Source organism: Heterocephalus glaber, unplaced genomic scaffold (genome assembly GCF_053883595.1).
Source record: "Heterocephalus glaber isolate CG9 unplaced genomic scaffold, H.glaber_assembly_v1.0 deba00001733, whole genome shotgun sequence".
Taxonomy (NCBI): Eukaryota; Metazoa; Chordata; class Mammalia; order Rodentia; family Bathyergidae; genus Heterocephalus; species Heterocephalus glaber.
In genome coordinates this window covers 16,787,096-16,805,288 of record NW_028258444.1, presented here as the reverse complement: position 1 = coordinate 16,805,288, position 18,193 = coordinate 16,787,096, and the positions used below count along the sequence as shown (strand labels likewise).

Below are 18,193 nucleotides of genomic sequence, written 5' to 3'. Positions count from 1 at the left end.
TTTTCATTTTACCATGTATTATGACAGCTTTAGTAATAATTCATTTATTCCTTCATGAAACTGGATCTAATGATATCCCAGGCACCAACTCAGGTAAAATTCCATTTTATTCATATTATACACTTAAAGATATCTTAGGTGTTGTATTCATTCTTGATTATGTCTCTTTTTTTGTATCGGGGATTGAACTCAGGACCTTGTGCTTATGAGGCAAGCACGGTGCTACTGAGCTAAATTCCCAGCCCGATTCTTAACATTACTAATTTTAGTTTTGTACTCTCCAGACTTATAGGAGACCCAGATAATTACATATTCACATGCCTGCTTAACACTCCTTCACATATTAAACAAGAATATTGTCATATTTGCATATGCAATCCTACTTTCCATCCCCAGCAAACTCGGAGAGGTACAAGCACTAATATTTTCTATCCTAATGTTAGCTATCATTCCTACCCTTCACTCATCAAAACAACGAAGCATCACATTTGGTCCTGTGAGTCAATGCCTATTTGAATTCTACCCCCAAATTTACCTGTGCTAACATGGATTGGAGGCTATAAGCAGAGTGCCCATTTACGCTTATTGGTCAACTAGCATCGGTCTTGTATTTTTCTATTATTTAAATCTTTATACCACTCATGAGCCTCCAAGAAAATAAACTATGAAGATGATGAGTCTTTGTAGTATAAGTGTTACTGTGGTCTTGTAAACCAAAAATGGGACATTCTTTGCCCTAGGACACCAAAATCAAGCAAGAAGCTCACAGCTCCACCACCCACAAACAGAGTTTTAATTCTAATTAAACTGTTCCCTCACTGATATTGCATTCGTATATTGTACCATTTTACAAACTTAATCCATGCTATTCTTTACCTTATGTACACTGTGCATTAATGCATTGCCCCATTGCCAATGTAGCAAATATTATACATGTATATACTATGTAAAACATAATATATATAATCAACATTAAAATATCTCCAGGCTTGTAAACAAGTACAGTGGTACCTCAGTTCACGAACACTTTTGTTTGTAAACAGTTTAGTTCTCAAACAAAAGTGTTCGGCAAAATTTTGTTCTTGTTTGTGAACTCTGCATCGGGTGATGAACATGACCACAGCTATCTTTCCCTCATGAATATGAACGTGGCCATCTTTTCCAGAATCATGGAATGAATTAAGTTCATGAACCAAAATACCACTGTACATAGAACTAAGACAACACATAACCCATTAACTTATCTATTCATAATACAATTCAAAGCCATACAAAGATGGTAAACTAATTATTAATTAATTAAATTAATTTTACATATTATACATATTACTAATCAGCCATTAGAAGGAGAGGAAACAGATGGCTCAGAAGTCCATAGAGCTTTGGGTCAACAGTCCTTGCTGCTGACGCTGCTGACCTCTTGGTCTGGATGGCCTGCAGTTTGGGACAGTCAGTGATCTAATGGCCACAGCTCCACAGAAAGTATAGCCACGCTCTCCTCTGATGTCCAGCATGGACTTGTCCCTGCAATGCAGTCCTTGCAGCACAGGTGGGACCTTCTGTTTTGCCTCCAAAAGTAAGGCCTTGAGGTCCATCAGCACTGACTTGTTGTAGGCCTTATTGATGAAAGTGATGTCAACACCAACATTTCCTGAGTGCCCAGTACAGCCAATCCAGTGCACGTAATTCTTAGTTTCCTTGGGCATATTGTAATTGATGACATGCTGTATGGCAGGGAAGTCCAGGCCTTTGGAGGCTACATCTGTGGCCACCAGGACATCTTTCCTGTCCTCCCAAAACACTTCAATGGCCTTGATCCATCCTTCCTGGTCTCTGCCCCCATGGATGAACACAGCCTTGTACCCTTTGACCAGCAGGTACTCGTGGGTGGTGTCTATGTCTGCCTTCTCTGAAAAGGTGAGCACAGGTGGAGCTGTCTCTTGTGGGCACTCAAGGTACACCCTTTTAGCCTCCTCCTCCATGTATTCCACTTCCTCTATGGCATCCAATCTGGCAGCCCTATCATGCCCCCCACTGATAGTGACAAGCATTATCAGGGCACTCTTGGCAAAGTTCTGAATCCTCTTTGGCATGATGGCACTGAAGAGCAGAGTCTGCTACTGGCCTTTAAAATAGGAGAAGATAGTGTGGATGTCACCCTTGAAGCCCATGTCAATCATGCAGTCATCCTCATCCAAGGTCAGGTAGTGACAGGTGTCTAGGGTGACCATCTTCTGGTGTATTGTTACACCATGTTATCCATGAGGTGCCCAAGGGTGGTCCATCATGTGTGCACTGTTCAGATGGTCTCCATGTGCTCTTTGAAGGACATGCCCCTAATCCAGAGAGCACAGCACAGGAGGGGTGAACTGTCCTCTTGCATCAGGTGGCAGTAATAGTCCAGGATGCCATGGGTCTGCTCAGGTAGCTTCCGGCGGGGGCGGGGGGGGGCGGGAGATAATGAGTCCATAGGGCCTTTTTATGCTTAGAGAAAGGCAACCACTTATCTTGTTCCAGACAGAATGTGATGGGCAGCATGAACACAGGGTCTTTCCTGACCCTGGCAAGGCAATGCCAATCATGTCCCAGCTGGATCAAATGGTGGGAATGCCCTGGATCTGGATGGGTGTTGGGCAAAGGATGATTTTCCTCTTCAGGCCTCAAAGGATGGTTGCAGGAAACTTCATTCCTTGAAGCTCTTGATAGGTGGTGGGATACCATCTCTTTCCACCAAGATATGGTACTTCTTCCTTATGCACTCATGGCACTCCTCAGACATGCTGAGAACATAATGGGGCAGTGTCCAACTTGTTTTGATTGGGTCATCATATGTGATCCCCTTGTCCATCTCTGTCATTGACATCAAGGCTCTGCCCTTAGCCACATTCTCCAGAATTTTCTCTTCTTCTTTCAATTGCTCCTCTTTCACAGACTCCTTGCAGGCTACAGCCTTTTCTTTGAGGTGCTGGTGCTGATCCAGGAGGCCGACAATGGACTGAGGATCCAGCTGGATGTTATCCTCGTCTCCCTGGTGTTCACTGCCATTGTCCCACTGTTCCTTGAATCTTCATTGCAGTGGCTTCTGGAACAGTAGTTGCTAGCACTGTTGCACATAGCATACATAGCCCTTGTCATTCTCACCCTCAGCCTCGCTGCAAGCTCCCCTTCCTTTGGGGTTCTGACAATTCCATACTTTGCTGGATCAAGAGTGAATGAGAAAAAGAGGGCTCAATGTGCTTTGGTCTGGGTTTATGTAGAATGCTCCTAGGGTGGTACTCAAGTGGATGAGTGGAGTGATTAGGTAGGGGTGGCCCTAGGGTGGTACCCAAGCTCAAGTGGGTGGAGTTGTAGGGGCTGTGACAGGTGGTCTTCAGTTCCCTCAACTTTCCCTGGACTGGACTCTCTTTCCACCTGTAGAAAAAGGAAAAAAGTAAAAGTAAATTTATTTGCAGAAGAAAGTGGTACAAAGCCACTCCAAGGTGTAGGGGGTTCCAGAGCTGGGTAACCTTTAACGTATTTTCTACTTAGTGGTCCTTACACTTTTCTGGCAGACACATGGCATCAAATAAAGCATTTGCTTTCTCACTTCTTCTTGACCCAAGACCTGGTCAGCAATTATCATTATGATAACCAGTGTTACCACAGTGAGATGGAAAAATTTCAGTGCCATCAGAGAAACTTGGACTTGCTAGTTCACCTATGCTCTGCTAGCATATATGATGTTTTGTATTTAAAGTAGCAGTGTGACAAGGCACCAAGTCACCAAGCAAGATGGTTAGAGGAGAAGCTGGTTGATATGCACTGAAATGAGGTGCTGTGGACTGGTGTAGTTGAGGGATGGAGGGACATGAACTCAATGTTAGGCCAACAGTTTGGTAATTCTGGAGAGGCACAGAGGAAGAAGGCAGGCATTGTAGGCAACATAGAAATGTGGGAGTGATTGCCTATGTGCCTGAAAGATGGATTTGGCAGATTGTGGGCATCCTCAAATGCCAATCGGAGGAGGGTAAACTAGATTCTGGAGACCAGGGGGAGATTTTACAGGGAATGACCTATGAAATAATCTGATGAGCCTGCCTTTGGAAATTGGTCTGACCAATCTGTGTAGGATAATTATATTAATTGTAATTACAGAGTTATAGATAGCAGTGTGTTAAATGGATAACCCATAACATATAAACATTTTCCTTGCAAAAGCATGACTTTTATATTGTGGCAGGAGAGTATTTTAAAATATTAATGGATTTTTTTTTTAGCCCAAATTTCCTTCTGTTTCTTCTGCGTTGAAATAATTCTTTGATTTCATGCTCTTTATCCAGGGAAAGCAGTGTGGTAGAGATGTATGGGAATCTTTCTGGTTTTTGTTTTAGCAAGTCCAAACCTCAAGAAACAAACAAATGATTCCAAATAATTGCTAAAATTTCCTGGCTAGAGATAGAAGGGAAATGTGATTTCTTAAGGACGAGTAAAGTATAAATCATCTTGTCTCTAGGTTGGGGAGAGGGTGAAAGGTGACAAGAGCAGAGAGATCCTGTCCTTGTCTCTGGGCAGGGCTCACAGAGACAGGCTGTCTCCTAGAGACTTCGTGGAGAGTATGCTGCCAAGGCCTGTGACTCCAGGTGGTCACTGCAGTGTGAGAGCTATGGGACTTGGCGGGTTTCATAGGCAGCAAACTTAGTGGGTGACAACGTGATGACCAGAGGAGAATTTTAAATAGAAACTGAGTTGAGTTGTAGAAAATAAAGTTATATTGACCAGGGATTTAGCTCAATGGTGCCTCTGCCTGTTTCCCAAGTGCAAGGTCCTAAGTTCGATCCCTGGTACCGAAAAAAAGGAAATAAAGTTATAGTTTTTGACATCAGCATGTATGGACTGAGAGTCACATGTGCTATGAGGTTAATTCAGCTATAGTGAAAATATTATTTTCCACAGCTATTTGAATAACTGATTAGAGGCAGTTTTCTGTAACAATCCATTTGCAAATCTGGGTGGGAGCTTAGACCTGTCTTCTGGGTGTGGTAGAAAGAATCCCAGGCTCAGGAGAGGAAAGCTATCATGCAGTCCCACACCAGGAATGTGACTCTAGGGTAAGGCTGTCATATAAATACATTATACTCAGTTAAATCTGAATTTCAGATAATAAACAATAGTTGGAACATACTTATGTGAAAGGTTTGTTTGGTATTTATCATCAATCTCAGATTACTTATTCAATTTCAAATACGTAACAAGTATTTTTTAATATAACTATGTCCCAAATATTAAACATTATATGGGCCAGGGATTTAGCTCAGTGGTTTCACCGCCTGCTGCGCAAGCGCAAGGACCCTAGTTCAATACCTGGTACCAAAAAAAAAAAAAAAGAATAAACATTATGTGAAATTCAAATTTAATTGGATATCTTGCACCCCTTATCCCCTTCCCTAAATCCAAAGTCTGGCAACCCTAGTTAGGGCAACTCATTCCAACCAGTACAGTTTCAATTTCTTCATCTGGAGTACAGAGCATAATACTATTTACACTAGAGTGCTGAAGAATAGATTAAATGAGATCACAGTGGTTAAAATGATTCAGGATCTGTAGTTCTACACACTCCTAAATAGTGTTATCATAGTTAAGCCTATGTGGAATAAGACAAACTTGGCTTTTAATTGTTCTACTTAATTGATGTATGTTATTGGCTATCTATAAAATGGGATTATAACCTCATTACCTTGTGGCATGCTTATTGGGCTTCCATGAGTTAACAAATGGGAAGAATTTAGCCCTGAGCATGGTACATGAAAAATGCCCAATAAATAAAAATTAATTATTACTGCAGTTGTGCAAATATGATGTAATATTATCAAAATAAAAAAGGAGATTTGGAAATAAATCATGAACCAAGAATGATTTATTGAGTGTTGTTTCACGCTAAGTGGTGAGGGCAGTATCTTTTACTTCCAGTTAATTAACAGAGAGGGTTGGTTAACAGTTGATCAGAGGAGAAATTTACAATTTTCCTGAGTATCACAAGAGACAAAGGTAACACCTTCATAAGTATTTCTCAAAAAAGTCTAAAAAATTTGCCCAGATCTTGGCCCAGTTCTACAAACTCAGAAGAAGTCAACAGCTGATGCCTGTTTTACTCCAGGCAAAAACATCCCTCATAAACAAACTGTGGGCCCACTGCAGCCTTAGATGTATTGATGGCCTGAGGCCCAAACTTTCTCTGTTATTAAATGAAACAGATCCAATCTAGGTCATGGTATTAGTCAGTGATGAGCCAGCCCTGCCAGACTTCTCGAGATCCCTGAGCAATGAGAGAGAAAAAAGAATTAATCAAGCAAATTCTGGCAAGGCAGTTTCAAGGGAGACTCTGGTACCTTCCAAAGCAGGAAAACATTAAGATGTAACCACACAGAAAGGTAGAAATAGGAACTAGATGTTAGTCGCACTAGCTGCAGTTGTAAACAATTTTTGAGTTTATTTAAAAAGTGTGCATATTGGTGTAACTGAATCTCTTAGACTATCAGTGTTGACTTCTCAGGGACCTCAGAGAGTCACTGGAAAAGTGAACCAGTAACAGCGAGGAAGTCTCCAGTTCTCCAGCCATCCCATGAGCAGGAACCAGGAACTGCAGTGTACACCACCACACCCAGTATATAAAGGGAATTTTAAAAGTGATTCTGGTGAGGGCTAGAAAGAGAAGAGGAGAGTCATAAAGTTTCCATCCTCTAAGAGAATATATAAATATGAATAGAATATTGGCAGCACAGGGATGGGAAGGGCCATTCTGATGAGGTCTTGGAAGGAAATTAGGAATGTGTTATGGTTTGAATGTGTCTCTAAAAATTCATGTACTGGAAATGTATTTCTCAATGCAGCACTGTTGGAGGTGTGGCCTTTGGGAAGATGTGTGTTATACTGCTACCAGAAGGACTTGTGGAACTGGGTCATCTTGTTACATCTTGTGAGGTGGATTTTTATCTAGGGTTCATAAAAAACCTATATCAATAAAAGAGATATAAGTTCAGAAGGAGAAACAAAATTACTTTATTGGAAAGGGAAGAGAACTAGGGAACAAAATCACTTTATTAGAAAAAGGAGAGAAATAAGGAGATAGATAGCTACCTTATCTGAGTAAGGTAGGGAGTCCAGAGCCAGAACTCCTGAGTCTTTGTTCTCAGCCTCTTTTATTACATGACAAGAAAGGGACTCTCCCCCTTGAGAGTTATTATAACTCGATTTGCTATTTTGGACTCTGTGACCCCTGATTTGGCCCTTGGCCTTTCCATTACTTACGTGTGCATTCTTGAATAAGCCCTTCTGTGGTCTCTAAGTGCTGTCCAGGTGCTTGTTTTGTGAGATTTATAGCACAGTTATATTCAAAGCCGAGTTAGTAAAAAGGATACATGTGCATTTTGGTATATTAATATGGTGAGAAAATAACAAAATTTGTATATACATATATATAGGTACATGAGTGTCTAGGCATTAGTGTATATTTTATATACTGAGGTTTTTTTATAATATAGCCCCCTTCCTCCATTTTGTTTCTTTTGCACTTAACTGGAGGTGGAGGGAGGAGGGAATGGAGCCTTGGCATGAAGTGAGCCAGGCCAGCCTTATCAGCTCTCTGTTTTTCTTAGCTACTCTCTCAGGCAGGCATTTAGCTCTTTTATTTCCAGAAACCTAACTGAGGCCCTTTATCTTCTCCTGCCCATCCCCCAACTTTCCCTACAACTCTCTTTCTTCTGCCATGTGAGGACATGGTGCTCTTCCATCCAGAAAATGCAGTGTTTGGAGTGCCATCTTGGAAGCAGAGAGATCAGCTTCTAAGCTCCTCATGCCTCGGTCTTGGAATTCTCAGGATCCAAAACTATAAGAAATAAGTTCCTCTTCTGTATAAATTACCCAGATATCCTGCTATAGCACCACAAAATGGACTGAGACAATGCTCGTGAATCTGAGCATTAATTTAAAATGGAAAAGTTCATTTCCATTTTGTATTCCAGGGTCCATTTAGGTTTTATTCTTTGCTTCAGGAATGTGATTAACTCCCATCTAGGTTTTAAGAATGTCAATGGAATGTAGATTGTCTCACTAGGATTAACTCGCCTAAATCAGAATTAGTTAGGATTAGTTTAGTTTGGAAAAGAGAAGAGAAGTTAGGTATCATTTATTTCATTTTTAACAGGAAAAAGTGCTGTTTAAAAACACAAGGGCTGCGGATTTAGCTCAGTGGTACCTCAGCTGCCTCACAAGCTCAAGGTCCTGAGTTCAATCCCCGGTACCAAAAAAAAAAAAAACCCACACAAACAAAACAAAGAAAATATTTTATGAAAAAGTAGAATTAATCACAGGCATAGATTGTGCTTTCAATAGTAATTCTCATCAATCAGTTCTTTGGGTAGAGGGTGAAAGCTGAACATCCTCGTGATAAAAATCCACAGGGCAGAGGTCCTGGGGTGGACAGCAGAGATCTCTTAGTAGAGAGGAAGGGATCCAAGGCTCATTCCTCAGTAAGACATCATAGGTGTGAAATTCTCTGTGATGGAAATAGAATAAAAATTTATAGGGAAGTTGGTTAGAGAGAAAGCCAAGGGTTGGCTTCATCTGTTTTTTCTTTTCCTGGAGTCACATACCAGCTGCCAGACATATTAGCTGCACACAGTTGTTTGCCAGCCCCCGTGTCAGGTCTTGGAAAAGCAGACAAGTGACTCAGAGTTCCTGCTCAAGGAGCACAGGCTGCAGAGGAGACAGACACATGGACAGTGATGGTCCTCTGCACTGTGTACAGGTATGCGATGTAGATTGGGTGTGGTAACTAGTGTGACAAACAGCTCCCCGAACCTCATGACTTGGTACAGAGGTGAATATTCCCCTCCTGCTTCAGGAGACTGGAGGTATGTGGTAAGCAGTACTCATATGGCTCCAACAATTCTCATCACCTCCCAGTTCTCTTCTGGCTGCCCTGCCACCAGTGAGCAGATGGAAGAATGTGGAAATGGGAGTGTTGCCCAGGAAGATTTGGGGGGCTGGGATGGAAGCTGTTTGTCAGAGCTTAGTCATACTGGCTCTGTGCAATGTCACACTGGACAGCCACTTTCTGGCAATAGCTCTGAACTATATGGAAGGAGAACATTTAAAGATTTTGCTGGATAGCAGCTGGTTGTCTCTAAAACTTATGCAAAAGGCAGGGATATAGCAAGAGCTCAGAAGAGAATTAAACCCTGGTGTATGGAAGAGGTTGGGTGTGGGTGGGTAGTGAGAGAAGGAAAGGAAATTACAGCAAAACTTCCCAGAAGATTTGATATTTAAACTGAATTTTAGAAGAGAAACATGATTTAAATAATGAAGGGAAGTGAGAAAGGACTTTTTAAATAGAAAAACAGCATGTGCAAAGGGACTGAGGCATTCATTCATCCATTTATCCATTCAACAAATCTGTATAGAAGTGCCTTTCAAGCCAGACATAGTGGCACATGCCTGTAATCCTAGCACTCAGGGAGGCTAAGGAAGGAAGACTGCATATTTAATGCCAGCCTGGGGTCCATAGCAATACTCTGTGTCAAAGATAAGAAGTGTCTTACAGGTGTTCGAAATGAGTGTTTGGATTCATTCCATATGCTAGCAAAATATATATATAACTATTAATTAATTAAACAATTAATTATTAATTATTACATAATTAATCGATTGTATTATTAATTATTATAATATATGTACATATATACAGACAAGTTTCCTAGTCTTATTACCTTGTCTGCTAGTGAGAGGGGGTAGACAATAAGAAACCAGGAAATAAATACACCACTCAAAAAATCAAACAGCGTGTTATGTGTCAGGAGCTTCATATCTACAAGTAGGTTTGGGGAAAGGGTGCATACTAGGGATTGGAAGTAGTGGAGGAAGAGGGAAGAATGATGAAAGTTCAGAAGGTAGCAAAGGTCAACCAAGAAAAGGCTTTTCATTCTTTAAGGAGCTTTGGGAAGAGGATATGGACCACTGTGGGAGGCTGCCCTGTTGATTATGCACAAAGCAGACTGTAAGCAGTGCATACTGTGAAGAATTAACCTCACAACTGGCTTAATTTAAGAAGTGAATCTGTGGGCTTCCAGGCTGCCATTCCACCGCTCTCAGCCCAGAGGAAGGGTATTCCGGGCTGCTGTTCCACCACACCCAGCCCAGAGGAAGGGACTTCTGGGCCACTGTTTCACTGCTCCCAGCCCAGAGGAAGGGGCGGCTGGGCCGCCATTCCACTGCTCCCAGCGCACAGGAGATGAGCTGTGAGGGTGCCAACAGCACAACCTCCCACCCCATCTAAATGAGAAGACACATAAACAAGCCTCAAAAACTGACTTCCAGATCACCTACAGCAACCCTAAAGGGAAAGGAGATGGAACACTGTGACACTCAACCACCTGGATTCCCTGATCTGGCAAAAAAAGAGGAATTGGAAAAAATGAAATCAGAAATAATTTCTCTGATAACAGCAGAGATTGTGTTCATAGTGCAAGACATGATTAAGAAATTTAGAAAGGACACAGATAAAAAAATAGAGGAGCTGAGGAACATGATGGAATCCCAACATAGGAAAAAAATGGAATCCATAAAACAGATACAAACAGATTTCCAGGAGATTAAAAACTCCATTGAAAGTCTACACAGCAGAATGAGCCAATGTGAGGACAGAATTTCAGATATAGAAGATAAGATTGCAATTAGTGACCAGGAAAAGAAAAATTGCTTCAAAATTGTAAGGGACGATGAGAAACCAATCCAGCAGCTGATAGACGATGCAAAGAAGAATAACATAAGACTGACCAGAGTCAATGAAGAAACAGGAGAGAGTGAAGATGGCATAAAAAACTGTTCACAGAAGTGATGGCAGAAAACTTCCCAAGCAGGGGAAAAGAATTGGACATACAGACAAGGGAGGCATGTAGGACTCCGAATAGCCTTGATCAAAAAAAAATCTACATATAGGCATATAATTTTTAAGATTCCAGAAACCTAACAGAAGAACAAAGTTCTACAAGCAGTTAGAGAAAAGAAACAAATCACATACAAAGGAAAGCCCATCAGAATCACAGAAGACTTCTCAATGCAAACCCTCAAGGCAAGAAGAGCTTGGAGTGACTTATTCCAAGCCCTAAAGGAAAACAGCTTCCAACCAAGATTGATGTACCCTGCAAAACTATCTTTCAAAATTGATGGAGAAATAAGATACTTTCACGACAAAGAGCACCTGAGGAACTTCATGAATACCAAACCAGCACTCCAAAACATTTTAGATAATATCCTAGGAACAGACAATGAGCATCATAACACGAGGAAGCACAACAGAATGAATTAGAAATTAAATGTAGAAACAAGAAATTAAATGTAAAGGGGGAAAATCCAACAAAAAGAAAAAGTCATGACAATGATAAGTCAATACATATCAGTTATAACCATCAATGTTAATGGTCTCAATTCAACAATCAAAAGAAATAGACTGGCAGAATGGGTCAAGAAGCAAAATCCAACAATATGCTGCATACAAGAAACACACTTCATTCAAAAGGAAACTCATAGACTGAAAGTTAAAGGGTGGAAAACAATACTCCATGCAACGGGAACCCAAAAAAAAGCAGGAGTAGCTATCCTCTTTGCAGATCAAGTAGATTTCAAACCAACACTGATTAAGAGAGACAAAGAAGGATACTACATCCTTGTAAAGGGAAGAATCCAAGAGGAAGAGATGACAATCATAAATATCTATGCACCAAACACTAGTGCACTCAACTATATAAAACAAATACTGATGGACATGAAAAGTCATATATGCACTAATACAATAGTAGTGGGGGACCTCAATACCCCACTGTCACAAATAGATAGATCAACTACACAAAAAATAAATAATGAAATGCTAGAACTCAATCGAACTCTTGAACAAATGGACTTAACAGATGTTTACAGAGTCTTCCACCCCACAAAATCGGAATGCACATTCTTCTCAGCTGCACATGGGTGGTTCTCCAAAATAGACCACATACTCACTCATAGAATGTGTTTAAGTAAGTGCAAAGGAATTGAAGTTATCCCCTGTATATTATTAGACCATAGTGCATGAAATTGGAGATCAATAGCAAAAGAAACCACAAAAATTACATAAACACATGGAAATTGAACAACACACTTCTGAACAACCAATGGATCATAGAGGAAATTAAAGAAGAAATCAGACAGTTCCTTCACTTAAATGACAATGACAATACAACATATCAGTATTTATGGAACACCATAAAAGCAGTCTTATGAGGGAAACTCATAGCAGTGAATACTCATATTAGAAAAACAGAATGGGCTCAATTAAAAACCCTGATGCTGAACCTCAAGCTTCTAGAAAAAGAAGAACAGGACAACCCCAAAGCTCATACAAGGGAGGAAATTATAAAGATCAGAGGAGAAATCAATGCAATGGAGACTAAGAGAACGATACAAAAAATCAATGAAGCCAAGAGTTGGTTCTTTGAAAGAATCAACAAAATTGACAAACCTTTAGCCAACCTTGTCAGAAAAAGGAAAGAAAAGGCCCAAATCCATGCAATTAGGAATGAAAAGGCTGAAATGAAAACAGACCCAGCAGAAATCCAGAGGATCTTCAATACCTACTTCCAGAACCTATATGCCAATAAGATGGAAAACACTGAAGAAATGGACAGATTCCTAGATACATATGATTTACCAAGGTTGAATGAAGACCTAAAAATTCTAAACAACCCAATATCAACCAATGAAATTGAAAACATAATAAAAAACTTACCAACTAAGAAAAGCCCAGGTCCTGATGGCTTTAATGCTGAATTCTGCAAGACATTTAGAGAGGAACTACTGCCACTACTGTTTAAACTCTTCAATGAAATTGAAAGGGAAACAATACTCCCAAATTCATTCCTGGAAGCAAGCATCACCTTGATCCCCAAAGCAGAGAAAGACCCAACCGAAAAGGAGAACTATAGGCCAATCTCACTAAGGAACATAGATGCAAAAATCCTTACTAAGATACTGGCAAATAGAATGCAGAATATCATCAAGAAGATCATACAACCTGACCAAGTGGGATTCATCACAGGGATTCAGGGGTGGTCCAACATACAGAAATCAATCAATGTAACACACTATATCAATAGAACCAAGGATGAAAACCATATGATTATCTCCATAGATGGAGAAAAAACATTTGACAAAATCCAACACGCATTTATGATAAAACCCCCCCAAAATTGGAATAGATGGTCTCTACCTCAACCTGATAAAAGCCATCTATGGAAAACCAACAGCCAATATCATACTAAATGGTCAAAAACTGAAATCCTTCACACTAAAATCAGGAACAAGGCAAGGATGTCTACTGTCACCACTCTTGTTCAATATAGTTTTGCAAACATTAGCCACTGCAATTAGACAAGAGAAAGAAATGAAAGGAATAAAGATAGGAAATGAAGAAGTCAAATTGTCATTATTTGCAGATGACATGATACTCTATATAGAAGACCCCAAGAACTCCACCAAAAGTCTTCTATGTTGGGAGCAATGCTACATAATTCTAGGGAAAAATCATTTGAGTAGGCCTGGTTCTCCGACCTACAGGCCAGCTATAACACTCCAAGACATAATTCCATTTTGGCCTCAGGTCACACGGGAGATCTCAATGATCCCGTGATGCTGTAATGCTCCAGGACAAGACCACACCTGCGGGAGATGGCCTGGGAGGAACCAAATCTTCATCTGCATAGTTCCTCATTGTTCTTAGATTTCTGTCGCCCCCACCCAGCCTTTTGTTACACCTTGTTTATCCCAATGTGAAGTACTGAACTCTATATTTCACTTGTTACATCTATTTCCCCATGTACTGAATAAAGGGTGCTGCAAGCTAGGGGTCTTTTGTCTTTGCTTCCCAGAGCAGCACTGATCAGACCCAAAGCTCGGCTTCTTCTCAGTCTCATTTTTCTACCTTTCCTGTAATTCGCCGTGTGCTGCTGCGGCTCACAGGAGACTAGGACTTACTGCAGAGGTTCTGGTAACGTCCCCTTCCCCTGTTCCCTACACTTCTAGACTTAATAACCAATTTCAGTAAAGTAGCTGGATACAAGGTCAACACACAAAAATCAATAGCTTTCCTCTACATGAACAATGGACTCACTGAGACAGAAATAGGGCAAAAAATTCCTTTCACAATAGCATCCAGAAAATGGAAATACCTAGGAATCAACCTAACAAAAGAAATCAAAGACTTCTTCTCTGAAAACTATAGCACTCTGAAAAGAGAGATGGAAGATGATAACAGAAAATGGAAAGACAGCCCTTGCTCCTGGGTAGGAAGGATCAACATAGTGAAAATGGCCATACTCTCAAAACTGCTATATAGATTCAGTGCAATCCCAATTGAAATCCCAGCAGCATATTTCATGGACCTTGGGAAAACAATCCAAAAATTCATTTGGAACAAGAAGAGACCCAGAATAGCAAAAGCAATTCTAGGTAACAGAGACATGGCAGGGGGTATCACAATCCTCAACCTGCAACTATACTACAAAGCTACTGTGATAAAAAACAGCATGCTACTGGCAAAGAAACAGTCCTGAGGACCAGTGGAACAGATTAGAAGATGAAGAAACAACTCCAGACACACTCAGCCACCTCATCTTTGACAAAGGAGCCAAACACCCTCACCAGAGAAAAGATAGTCCCTTTAATAAATGGTGCTGGAAAAATTGGGTTTCAACTTGCCAAAGATTACATCTAGACGTATATCTCTCACCATGCACTAAAATCGAAATGGAGTAAAGATCTAAATATTAAACCAGAAACACTGAACCAGTTGGAACAGAGGTTAGGTAGAACCCTTGAAGACATCGGTGTAGGAAAAGATTTCATGAACAAAACCTCAGTTGCCCGTAAACTAGCACAAACAATCAACAAGTGGGGTCTCTTCTTATTAAAAAGCTTCTGCACAGCAAGAGAAACCACCAACAGAGTGATGAGAAAACCCACAATGTGGGAAAAAATCTTCACTTGCTGTACCTCAGACAAAGTCTACTATCTACATTATATAATGAACTTTAAAAAAATCAGACCTCCCAAATTTAAAGACCCAATCCAAAAATGGGCATCTGAAATGAACAGACATTTCTCACACAAAGAAGTAGAAATAGCAAATAAACATATGAAAAAGTGTTCCACATCACCGGTCATTCAAGAGGTGCAAATGGAAACAACACTGAGATTCCACCTCACTCCAGAAAGAATGGCTGCTATCATGAAATCAACCAATAACAAATGCTGGCAAGGCTGTGGGGAAAGAGGAAACCTGCTCCACTGCTGGTTGGAGTGTAGACTGGTGTAACCACTGTGGAAATCAGTATGGAGATACCTCAAAGAACTAGGACTGGAAGTCCCCATTTGACCCAGCTATTCCCCTGCTGGGGATCTTCCCCAAAGAATTAAAAGAATCATACCATAGTGATATATGTGTACCCATGTTCATAGCAGCACAATTTGTAATAGCTAAAACTTGGAAACAGCCCAAATGCCCATCAACTGGAGACTTGATAAAGAAAATGTGTTTTTAAAAAAATAAAATGGAGTACTGCTCAGACATAAAAAATAAAAAATTAGAGACATTTATAGCTAAATGGATGCAGATTGAGGCCATACTCTTAAGTGAAATAAACAGGACACACATGTGTAAATACCAAATCGTTTCTCTAGTGTGAGAAAGTGAAAGTGTAAATAAGGACTAAAAGGTATAATAGATAATGTGAAATAGGAAGAAAAGGGGTGAAAGGGAAGGGGAAGTGGGAGAGGTAGGGGAAAGGAAAGAAGGGAATGGAATTAATATGAGAAAATGAAAAAATGGAAACAAAGTCTTTGTAGATAGGGAGGGATGGAGGGGTTGAAGGGAGGGCAGTTGAAGGGGAAAAAATAAGAACCAAGAGAGTATGTAAATGTGCAAATTTCCAATGATAAATGTCATTATATTGTATACCTAAAATGTACCAATAAAAAAAAAAAAAAGAAGTGAATCTGGCTAAAGCCTATGTGACTCACAGGAGTAATGTGGATGGCTCTTGAGTCATTATCCAGCCCCCTACCAATGGCCATGGTAGAATCCAGAGAAATGGCCCATGAAACTGTCAGGCTTAATATGAAATAACATGGCAGTTGAGGTCAGGGTGATTCACACCCAAATTCCATTCCCCAAAGTAAAACCTTAACTGAAAAGATAAGGTTATTTGTTTTTTTTGGTACTGGGGATTGAACTTGGGTCCTTATGCTTACACAGCAGGGGCCGAAACCACTGAGCTAAATCCCCGGCCTGACAAGGTTATTTGTTAACCATGACCTATGTCTGGTCTACTCTGTTCCTAACACAAGAATGCTTTGTGTCTTCGTTTACAAGCCTTGCCTGCATCAGTAACTTATCCCTAGCAACCTCATGTAGCCCCTTTGCCCCAATTTGAGAAATGATTGTGTAACTAATAAATATCACCAGTTCTGGCTATTCAGGGTCTTTGCTGCTTGCTCAGCACTGACCATCCTAGCTCTCCATTTCTCACTTTAATTTTGTCTCTGAGTCTTTCTTCTTGCCTTGCACTGTAATACTAAGAAGGAGATTAGGATCTACTGCAGAGTTTCTAATAGGCCACACCCACATCTGGTATATTTTGATGTGTCAAAGACAAAATTACAGGCAGGTATAGTGGTGCATGGCTTTAATCCCAGCTACCCAGGAGGCTGAGGCAGGAGAATTGCAAGTTTGAGGCTAGGGAGACCCTTTCACAAAACAAAACAAAACAAAACTACATCCAGGTGTGGTGGTAAATGTCTGTAGTTTGTAATCCCAGAATTCTGGGAAGCTGGGGCAGGAGGATCACAAGTTTGATCCTAGACTGGGTAATACAGTGACTTAGAGAGACCTTGTCTCAAAATAAAAAATTAAAAAAGGGCTGGGCATGTAGCTCAGTGTGAAGGCCCTGAGTTTAATTCCTCGTACTGCAAACAAAACAAAAATTTAATTTAATAAAGATTTTAGTTGGATTTCTTTGCAATCTAGAGTTGGGAAACACTTCCTTCTGTAAAATATATTTCAATAGACTGAGCAGAAGAGGTGCGATTTATAGGCAGAAAAGTGTTGAAGCAAGCAGAAACAGAACAAAGAGAAGATTATTCTTTTCAAAGTTACTTTCCTTGTAAAGCAGAGACAGGGAAATGGAACAATATAAACTTAAGTGATAGGTGGACATCAGGTAACTGCAGACTACTTTTTAGGGGTAAAGATGAAGGAGGAGGGAACTTAATTATGATGCCATTTGAAACTGGCCTTTTTGGAAAATGTGGCTGTTAGCTCTCTCCTGATTTTTCTGAAGGTCAGATAACAACTTTCTTTTGGATTGGTAGAACTTTAGCCTGAGTAACTCCATTTTAATTTTTAGTTTGATCTGTTGGGACCTAGTGTAGGAGCTTAGTTCAAACAATGACTTCCTATAATTTGTATTCAGCAGATAAACACAAAAAGACATAATTTGTAGTGATAAATTGAATTTGCAGGTTTTCATAGCAGTTCAGTAGAGCACAACTGTGCACCTCGTGGGCAGGGGAGGTGTCTGTAGTTACTTTGAGGAGAACAGTAGCACTGAGACAGGACTGTGACTTTCTGTGCTTGGTAACATAGACACTTGCTGTTTTATAGCTTGACAGGTATTTATTACACACCAATAATATGCCTCTGTATTAGGCTGCTGGGACAGTAGATATGATGGTTAACTGACTGAGTAAGAAACACCCAACTAAATTGGTTCAGCATAGTTCTGGGGGTGGAAGACCCCACCCTAGGGAAGATTGTTGCCAGAATGGAATAAAAGGGAAACAAAGAAGGAAGGCTCGCTTCTGTTTCTTTGGAGGAGCATCATCTTCACCTTCACTTTGGACATTATCTCCTGGCTTCCAACTCAGACTCTTCAGACCCTTGAGCCTCCTGATGCGGACTTGCATGGGGCTCCACACTGAGCTCCAGGCCTTCAACTGGGTCCTTTGGCTCTCCAGTGCCCAGACAGCCCTTTGCACTCTTGCACACCAGACTCTGGGTGGCCATTGTAAGCCAATCTTGTAAATTCCTATGTATTTGTATATCTTGCATTAAATCTGTTTCTCTAGGAAT

General features: G+C 40.5%; 1 pseudogene; it reads right to left on the bottom strand.

Annotated features, from left to right (window-relative positions):
• Positions 1–1,303: 1,303 nt before the first annotated feature.
• On the bottom strand, positions 1,304–18,127 carry LOC101713782 (putative ATP-dependent RNA helicase DDX41 pseudogene; annotated as a pseudogene).
• Between the last annotated feature and the right edge of the window lie 66 nt (positions 18,128–18,193).